The sequence below is a fragment of the Aethalodelphis obliquidens genome, unplaced genomic scaffold (assembly GCF_003676395.1).
Source record: "Aethalodelphis obliquidens isolate GAN/ISIS:26980383/991018 unplaced genomic scaffold, ASM367639v1 scaffold73, whole genome shotgun sequence".
NCBI lineage: Eukaryota > Metazoa > Chordata > Mammalia > Artiodactyla > Delphinidae > Aethalodelphis > Aethalodelphis obliquidens.
The window spans coordinates 3,487,187-3,497,412 of record NW_020838017.1 but is presented as its reverse complement, the minus strand read 5'-3'; the positions used below and the strand labels follow the sequence as shown (position 1 = coordinate 3,497,412).

The following is a 10,226-nucleotide window of genomic DNA, read 5'->3' as shown; positions in this document are numbered from 1 at the left end:
TTCTGGGGGTGCTTAATTATTGGGCATTTTTACTTATTTTATTGTTTGAATATTTTATAATTTTATATTTTATAATGTTTATTATTTTATAATTAAATTTGTCCCTGTGCGAAGTAGTTTTCTATCACTGCAATAACATATGACCACACATTTAGCAGTTTAAAAAACATTCTATAGGGACTTCCCTGGTGGTCCAGTGGTTAAGACTCTGTGCTCCTAATGCAGGGGGCCCAGTTTCCATCCCTGGTCAGGTAACTAGATCCCACATGCTGCAACTAAGACCCGGTGCAGCCAAATAAATAAATATTTTTTAAAAATAAAAAAAATAGAAAACATCCTACAGTGCATAAGTTAGAAATCCAGTAGTCTTAGCTGGGATTTCTGTTTAGGTTCTTACAAGGTCAGAAATCAGGGTTTCATGAGGCATTCGTTCTTATCTGCAGCTTCCAGGGGAGAATCCACTTTTAGGACCATTCAGGTGCCAGGCGGAATCCATTTCATTCTGGTAGTTTCCATGGTCACACCTTGCATCCGGTGTCCCTAAAGGAGAGAAGAAATAATGTGTCATTGTTTACTTATTTTTTTCTCTAATCCTTTACTGTGTATTCAGTTGAAGGAATCATCACAAATATTTTATGTAAGTAAGGTTATTATCTCGAGATCCCAAATTAGAAACTATTCACGATTAGGTTATGATTTGAATGCAAATCATGGAATTAGTGAATAGGAGAAAAAATTAGTGACCCTCAATCCACCCGCTGCAGCTACCATCACCCCACCTCCATCCCTCTACTCCATCATTCTCTATTCCTCACTGTGACCTCAATCTCTCCATCTCTGTGACCTTTAGATATCTCTAGAACTAATTATTTGCCTTCTAGGCTTCTTTATTTCTCTCCCATGTCCATCCTGTGCATTTTAGACCTCCATCCCCATGAAACCTCTATTCCCCAGATTCCAGAGCTCTCAGCCCAACCCTCCTCCCCTTCTGTTGTTCCCAAGCCTTTTATCCTTTGTATCCTCCTTCTCCCTTGCCCTTTATCCTCCCCTCATTCCAATGACTTCAGCCCATTTCTCATGTCCTGTATGTCTAATGCCTCAAATGTTCCAGTCATCAGTTATCAAATGTCCTTAATGTCCTCATGACCCTGCACCCATTTCCCCCAACCCTGTAATTCCTGACTCTGCAATTTCCTCTGCAATTTTTTTGGAATAGTTTGAGAAGAATAGGTGTTAACTCTTCTCTGAAGTTTGGTAGAATTCACTTGTGAAGCCATTTGCTCCTGGACTTTCAGTGGCTGGAAGTTTTTGTTTTTGTTTTATAACATTCAATTTCATTACTGGTAATTTGTCTGATTATAGTTTCTATTTCTTCCTCATTCAGTCTTGAGAGATTGTACATTTCTAAGAATTTGTCCATTTCTTCTAGGTTGTCCATTTTATTAGCATATAATTGTTCATAGTAGTCTCAGGCTCTTTGGTATTTCTGTGGTGTCAGTTGTACCTTCCCCTTTTTCATATCTGATTTTATTGATTTGGGCCTTCCCTCTCTTTTTTTTTCTTGATGAGTCTGGCTAAATTTTGTTTTATCTTTTCAAAGAACCAGCTGTTAGTTTCATTGATCTTTTCTATTGATTTTTATTCTCTATTTCTTCTCTAATCTTTATGATTTTTTTTTTTTATTTTACTAACTTTGAGCTTTGTTCTTTTTCTAGCTCCTTTGGGTGTAAGGTTAGGTTGTTCATTTGAGATTTTTCTTGTTTCCTATGGTAAGCTTGTATCACTGTAAACTTCCCTTTTAGAACTGCTTTTGCTGTGTCCAATAGATTTGGATCGTTGTGTTTTCATTTTCATTTGTCTCTAGCTGTTTTTAAATTTCCTCTTTGATTTCTTCAGTGATCCATTCGTTGTTTAGCAGCATATTGTTTAGCCTCCACGTGTTTGTGTTTTTTGCAGTTATTTTCTTGTAGTTGATTTGTAGTCTCCTAGCATTGTGTTTAGATACTTGATATGATTTCAATTTACTTAAATTTACTGAGGGTTGTTTTGAGGCCTAGCATGTGATCTATCCTGGAGAAATTTCCATGTGCACTTGAAAAGGAAGTGTATAAGTGTATTCTGTTGCTTTTGGATGGAATGTGCCATATATATATCGTCTCCATCTGGTCTAATGTGTTACTTAAGGCCAGTCTGGACGACCTGTCCATTGTTATAAGTGGGGTTTTAAAATTCCCTGCTTTTATTGTGTTACTGTCAATTTCTCCCTTTATGTCAGTTAATATTTGCTTTATGTATTTAGGTGCTCCTATGTTAAGTGCATAAATACTTACAATTGTTATAACTTCTTCTTGGATTGATCCCTTGATCATTATGTAGTGTCTTTCTTTGTTTGTTTTAACAATCTTTATTTTAAAGGATAATTTGTCTGATATAAGTATTGCTACTGTGGCTTTCTTTTTTTTTTTTTCCCTGTGGTACGTGGGCCTCTCGCCGCTGCAGCCCCTCCCATTGCGGAGCACAGGCTCCAGGTGCGCAGGCTCAGCAGCCATGGTTCACGGGCCCAGCCGCTCCATGGCACGTGGGATCCTCCCAGACCGGGGCACGAACCTGTGTCCCCTGCATCGGCAGGCGGACTCTTAACCACTGCACCACCAGGGAAGCCCTGTGGCTTTCTTTTGATTTCCATTTGTATGGAATACCTTTTCCATCCCTCCACTTTCAGTCAGTGTTATGTCTTTAGATCTGAAGTGTGTCTCTTGCAGCCAGCATACATACAGGTATTATTTTTGTATCCATTCAGCCACTCTGTGTCTTTTGATTGGAACATTTAGTCCATCAATGGACTATGTATGTTCTTATTGCCATTTTGTTAATTGTTTGGGGATTGTTTTCTAGGTCTTTTTTGTTCCTTCTTTTTGTTCTCTTCTCCTGTGATTTAATGGCTATCTTTAGTGTTATGTTTGGATTCCTTTTACTTTTGTGTGTGTGTGTCTATTATAGATTTTTGGTTTGTGGTTATCATAAGGCTTATATATAGCAATCTATATATCTGTATCTATGATTATTTTACATTGCTGATCTCGTAATTTCAAATGCATTTTCACAAGCCTGCCTTTGTTCTAGCCTCTCATGATTACTGTCTTGATACCACATTTTACATCTAATTGTTCTGTGTATCCCTTAACTGTTTATTGTCAATATAGATGATTTCACTACATTTGAAAATGTAACTTTCCTACTAGATTTGTGCATGGATGATTTTCTACCTTTACTATATGTTTTCCTTTAACAATGAGCTTTTTTCTTCTCATAATTTTCATGTTTCTAGTTGTGGCCTTTTCGTTTTTGCTTAGATAATTTCCTTTAGCATTTCTTATAAAGGAGGTTTGGTGGTTCTGAACTCTTTGAGTTTCTACTTGTCTGTGAAGCTTTTGATCTATCAATCTGATCAAGAACCTTGCTGGTTAAAGTATACTTGGTTGTAGGTTTTTTTTTCCCTTTCATCACTTTGAATATGTTGTGCCACTCCCTTCTTTTTTTTTTTTTCCTTTTCTATTTATTTATTTTTGGCTGGGCTGGGTCTTCATTGCTGCATGAGGGCTTTCTCTAGTTGTGACAAGCAGGGGCCACTACTCTTTGTTGCAGTGCATGGGCTTCTCATTGCCATGGCTTCTCTTGTTGCAGAGCACAGGCTCTAGGCACATCTTCAGTAGTTGTGGCACATGGGCTTCAGTAGTTGTGGCTCGTGGGCTCTAGAGCACAGGCTCAGTAGTTGTGGTGCATGGACTTAGTTGCTCCTCAGCATGTGGGATCTTCCTGGACCAGGGCTTGAACCTGTGACCCCTGCACTGGCAGGTGGATTCTTAACCACTGTGCCACCAGGGAAGCCCATGCCTCTCCCTTCTGACCTGCAGAGTTTATGCTGAAAAGTCAGCTGAGAGCCTTAATGGGAGTTCCCTTGTAAGTACTGTGTTACTTTTCCCTTGCTACTTTTAACATTCTCTCTTTAATTTTTGCCATTTTTATATACAATGTGGGGACTTCGCTGGTGGTCCAGTGGTTAAGAATCCATCTTCCAATGCAAGGGACGTGGGTTTGATCCCTGGTCGGGGAACTAAGATCCCACATGCCACAGGGCAACTAAGCCTGTGCACCACAACTACTGAGCCTGTGCACTCTGGAGCCTGTGTGCCACAACTAGAGAGAAGCCCACACACTGCAATGAAGACCCTGTGGGCCGCAACTAAGACCTGATGCAGCCAAATAAATAAATATTAAAAAAAATAATATACAATGTGTCTTCATGTCTTCCTCTGTGGGTAATCCTGTATGGGACATTCTGCACTTCCTGAACTTGGATGTCTGTTTCCTATCCCAGGTTAGGGAAGTCTTCATGTATTATGTCTTCAGTTATGTTCTCAGCCTCCTTTTCTCTCTCTTCTTCTTCTGCATCCCCTATAATGCAAATATTAGTGTGCTTGATGTTCTTACAGAGGTCTCTTAAACTGTTCTCATTTCTTTTCCTTCCTTTTTTCTTTTCAGTATGAGTGGTTTCAATTACTCTGTCTTTCAGCTCACTGATACATTCCTTTGTATCATTTAGTCTACAGTTGATTCCTTCTAGGGTGTTTTTCATTTCAGTTATCTTATTGTTCACCTCTGATTGTTCTTTATATTTTCTAAATTTTTGTTAAAAATGTCTGACTCATCTGTGCATCCATTCCTCCCCCGAGTTCTTTGGTCATCTTTATCATCACTACCCTGAACTCTTTCTTGGGTAGATTACTTATTTCCACTTTACTTAGTTCTCCTTTTGGGGTTTTATTTTGTTCCTTTGTTTGGAGCAGCTTCCTCTGTCGCCTCATTTTGCCTCATTTGCTGTTTATATTTTTATGTATCTTATAGATTGGTTATGTTTGTTTCCTAACATTGGAGAAGTGGCCTTTTGCAGGAGACATCCTGTGTGTCCCAGTAGTGCACTCCCCTCTCATCACCAGAGCTTTATGCTCTAGAGGATTCCCCTGTGAGGGCTGCGTGGGTCTTCCTGTCATGGTAGGCTCATCATATGGGTGGTCTGGTAGGCTTGCTTTGCCCCTGGACTTGTTGGTTGCTGAGTCCTGCCTTGTGCAGAGGCTTCTGGCTAGCTATGGGTTGTTAACTGTGTCAGGCGGTGGCTTACTGCAGAAACCCGGGGTGGGGGGACTAGTGCTGCCTTACTGGTGGGTGGAGTCAGCGTCCAGGAAATCTCAGGGCTGTTGCCCAACCACTGTGGGTGAAGCCAGGTCCTGGAGTCTGGTTGCAGGTCCCAGGGGTCCCAGAACTTGTGTTTTATCATTGGTGGGTGAGGCTGCTTTCTCACACAGTTGGCTGCAGGGCCCAGGGTGTCTCGATCCTTCTGTTGGACTGCTAATGGTTGGGGCCAGGGCCCAGCTGGTCTCCAGGGAAGGATCTGGCCTGCTAGTGGGCAGGCTGCGTCTGTAGGCCGTGGGGCTATAGTTTTCTTGCAGCTGGTGTCTGCCCACTGGTGGGTGAAGCTGGGCCTGAGGCTAGAGCAGGCTTGCTGGTGGCTGGCGCTGGGGCCCAGCCAGTCCCAGGGCATGATCTGGCCTCCTGGTGGGTGGGCCAGATCCATAGACGGCAGGGCTGTGGTTTTCTTATGGCTGGTGTCCATCCACTAGGGAAGCTGGTCCTGAGGCTAGAGCAGGTTCCCTAGAGTGTGTGGCTCAAGCCCGTGGATTCTGGGGATGGTGCCTGCCCACTGTTGGTTGGAGCTGGGTCCCAGGTTCTCTGGCTAGAGGGCCCCGAGGGTCTCGAGTTGGATTTAGTGCCTGTGCACTGGAGTATGGGGCCGGGTCCTGGGCCCTCTGTTGGACAGGATCATGTCCAGGGATGGTTGTGGACTCCCAGGGTCATAAGGCAGTCTTCCTGCCAGTGTGTGAGGCTGTGTCCATGCCGTGTTAGTTGCCTGTCCTGAGGCGTCCCAGCACTGGCACCTATATGCTGTTTGGTCTGGGCAGGGCTGGGTATTGGGGCTATAAGCTAGAAGGAGGATTCCAAAGTGGCATTTGTCAGCACCAGTGTCCATGTGGTAGAACAAGCTCCCTAAAATTGCTGTAGTCAGTGTCTGTGTCCCCAGGGTGAGCTGTAGTTGCCTCCTGCCTCTCTGGGAGACTCTCCAAGATCAGCAAGTAGGTCTGACCCATGTTCCTATCATATTACTGCTTCTTCCCTCCATCCCAGAGCCTGTGAGATTTTTGTGTGTGCCCATTGAGAGGGAAGTCTGTTTCCCCCAACCCTCTGGGACTCCTGAAATTAAGCCTCACTGGCCTTCAAAGCCAAATTCTCTGGGAGCTCTTTTTCTGGGTCGTCACCCCTTTTTCCACAAGACTGTGAAATGGACATTGACAGTGGGGAATTGTAACAGGAAAGAGCCAAATCTGACTACATGTTGGATCTGTTTCTTTTACTTTAACCTTTGCTTTGCGCTGCTTTTGTTCAGTAAAAGGATACTGTGTACACATAATGGCCTGCCTCGGGGAACCCTGCCCCTCTGCCTGAATGTTAAACCAAAGTACCTTTGTTCAGGGAAACATCCGGACCCTGTTCCACCTGCGGATGGCTGCAAGGAACGAGAAATTAACACATCAAGAAATTAACACATCACCTCCCCCAGGCTGGCCATTCCAGGTGATATTTACAAATCTTATGGCCTTTTTACTTTACTTCCTCATTGCCTCCCCCTCTCTGTGCTATAAAAGAAACTGACATCCAAACCCGGAGAAGATGGTAATTTTGAAACTTTAGTCTGTCATCTACAAGGCCTGCTGGCTTTCCAAATAAAGTATTCCCTACCTCAACACCTACTCTTTGATTTATTGGCCTGTCATGTGGCGAGCAGGGGAGCTTGGACTCGGTAACAGTTACAAAATGATGACACTCTAACTTATCATTTACCTTCATTTATGAGCTGAAATATTTCCATAAAGGGAGTATTTAGTTATATTACAGTTCATATAGGTAATGTAGACTAAATGCTGAATTTTTGCCTTCATTTACTGGTATTCAAAATAATGTGTTAGTTGCCTAGCATCTTACGAAGTTAAACATTTCTTTTATTTTCAGTGAACTCATAGAATTAAATATCCTTGATGTATTTTTTTTTTCTTTCGGTACGCAGGCCTCTCACTGTTGTGGCCTCTCCCGTTGCGGAGCACAGGCTCCGGACACACAGGCTCAGTGGCCATGGCTCATGGGCCCAGCCGCTCTGTGGCATGTGGGTCTTCCCGGACCGGGGCACGAACCCGGGTCCCCTGCATTGGCAGGCGGACTCTTAACCACTGCGCCACCAGGGAAGCCCTCCTTGATGTATTTTAATTCATTACAGGAAATTCTGATTGATGTTAATTAAAATCATCCTTCTTTGGCCCTGGGGGTTTTGGAACAGCCTTCTGTCTCCAGTAGTTTATTTGTTTCTGATGTGACAATATGTTTCAGGCTCCTCTTATCCCTTTCCAGCCCTGGAATCAACCATTTCTCCAGGAACCTAGTTTTCTCTTAAAGGGAAATGGTATGGAGTGATAACAATCTGGTGCCAGAGGTTGGTCCTTGTTTGGGGACTTTTTCAGTGGACAGAGCTAGGACCTATATCTGTATTTTTATTTTTATTTTATTTTATTTTTGCGGTATGCGGGCCTGTCACTATTGTGGCCTCTCCCATTGCAGAGCACAGGTTCCGGACACGCAGGCTCAGTGGCCATGGCTCACAGGCCCAGCCGCTCTGCGGCATGTGGGATCTTTCCGGATTGGGGCACGAACCCGTGTCCCCTGCATCGGCAGGCGGACTCTCAACCACTGCACCACCAGGGAAGCCCTATATCTGTATTTTTAAAAGATAACATCATCAAGCGTTTACAGTGATACTTCTAATTCAAATGCAGAACTATGTAGGATTTTAATTCGACCTCATCAGTCTTATATCTGCTTCTTTTCACACATTGAAATTTTCAGGGTCCAAAACACCAAGATAATTATCTGCATCATCCCACATGTGTAGAACATTTCAATAACAGAGCATGCAGTGTCTAATTTTATCTGAAAGGTCAGGGTGAAAAGAACAGTTGTTGACAAGGTGAGGATGCATATTCCGGTTAGAGCAAAGAGCATGTACAAAGATCCAGAGGCTGGAGAGCACATAGTTCATTTAGGAAGGAGCAGGTCCTGTTCTACGGGAGGGGTGAGGGGTTCCAGCGTCGGAAGGCATTGCAACACAATGGGCCTCACATTCAATGCTGTGGATGTTAGAGCATCCGCCAGATCTTGTGTTTGTTTTTAATAAACAATATGACTTTTCTACTTTGTCTATATAAACAGAACTTCGGTGTGAGAAAACGGTAGGGGTTACTTGAAGAGTTACTGTCCTTAACTATTCTACAGCAGTTCAGGGAAAACACCAGTGAAAGTGTAGCTCACTTATTTTCTGACATTTGAAGATGCAGTTGCATACTAATGACCCATCGTCGCGGCATTTTTCTCCCCACAGAGGACAAAGTATGGACCATCGTGTCTTACGATTTGCAGACACAGACGGTGGTGGTGTGCTACAACCCAGAAAGATACTCAGCTCATTTTCAGCACCTCCATGTGGGCAGGATGTCACCTGTTTCTGCAAGATGTCGAGGTTGTGGAACCCCCCAGGTAGGCTGAGCACGGCAGGGTTACTGTTCATTGCTATCTCAGCTGGTGGTTGGAATGATGGAAACAATCCAGCAGGTGTGACTTATTCTCTTAATAGGCCAGTCTTCAAAGTGCTGGTAGCTGTGAAAGTGAAGTACAACCCCTTGGTCTGTTTTCTGGGGAAGGAAGCTAAGAACTTACCATTGGAAAAAAAATTTCCATTGTTTTTATAGATTTTTTTCAATTTTCTATGCATATATGTGTGTGTGTGTGCTTCTAGTGTTTAATTATCAGTAGTAGCTTTGGGCAAAAGTTTATCAGAGCTCCTTGTGAGCTTTCAAGTAGTTCCCTTTGAGTTCTTCAGTTGTCTTCAATGTAAAGATGAAAGAATTCCAAAGTCTGTCCGCTGGTAAATAGCATATAGAATAGCGACGGAATTGAGAGCTCTTTGTTGTCTGTAGTCATTTAACAGTATCTGTTGGTCAAGAAGTCCTCCCCCAATTTTTTTTTCATGATGGCTTACTTTTAGCAGTGCTTCAGGATGTGTGTTTGTGTGTGTGTATGCTACGAATGTAGAAAATAGAGAGTTTACAAAGGGTATCCTGGAATTATCTTTAATACAAGACCTATACCTCTGGGGTTCTTGGCAGTAAATTCAATGCGATGACAGAAAACTAAATCTCTCTGTCTCTAGTATAACACAGTGGAAATAATGCATATGCTCTGAGTCAGAGAAACATAGGTTCACATTTTTCAGCCTTGCTGCTCCTTGGGTATGTGACTTTGGGGGAGTTGCTTGAACTCTCTGCCTCAGTTTCCAGTGTCTTTTTCAGTCAGATAAGGATCATAATGCCTATTTCAGGGTGATTGTGAGAATTGAATGAGGTACTGTACTAAGTGCTTATTATAGGGCTTGATGCACTTAAGGACTTAATAAATAGCAAATAATATATTGATTACTTTTTAATAGTAAGCAACTTCGGAAGTAGCATTATGTCAGAGACCAATGGGCTGTTTGATGCCCCAAATCAGTGTTGTATTGGAGCCAGTGTTGTAGGGAGTCGCTTACAGAGAAGAGTTATAAGCGGGACAGTCTATAATATTTTGAAGATTTAAGTACTTTTTTTTTGCGGTACGCGGGCCTCTCACTGTTGTGGTCTCTCCCGTTGCGGAGCACAGGCTCTGGACGCGCAGGCTCAGCGGCCATGGCTCACGGGCCCAGCCGCTCCGCGGCATGTGGGATCTTCCTGGACCGGGGCACGAACCCACGTCCCCTGCATCAGCAGGCGGACTCTCAACCACTGCGCCACCAGGGAAGCCCTTAAGTACTTTTTATGTGCAAAGCCTTGTGCTAAAATTACAAACAAGTGTAACCTATGAACTCTAAGAAAGTAAAATCTGTAAAATAGGAAAATGATTGGTTCAGACAAGTGGTGCTTATGCTATCTGGAGAAAGAAGACATGACTGTGGCCGGGATGTTAAAGAGGTGCTTCGTTAAAGAGGTCGAAAGACAATTCAAGGTCATGGAAAGAGGAAACAAGAGTCTGAAAGG

At 43.1% G+C, this 10,226-nt stretch overlaps 1 long non-coding RNA gene across 1 annotated transcript; it reads left to right on the top strand.

Annotated features, from left to right (window-relative positions):
• The first annotated feature begins 4,332 nt into the window (after window positions 1–4,332).
• Window positions 4,333–9,871, top strand: LOC113612180 (uncharacterized). Its single transcript, XR_003429764.1, has 3 exons — window positions 4,333–4,378; window positions 6,586–6,687; window positions 8,540–9,871. It is a non-coding gene; the product is annotated as an uncharacterized LOC113612180 (long non-coding RNA).
• The last annotated feature ends 355 nt before the right edge of the window (window positions 9,872–10,226 follow it).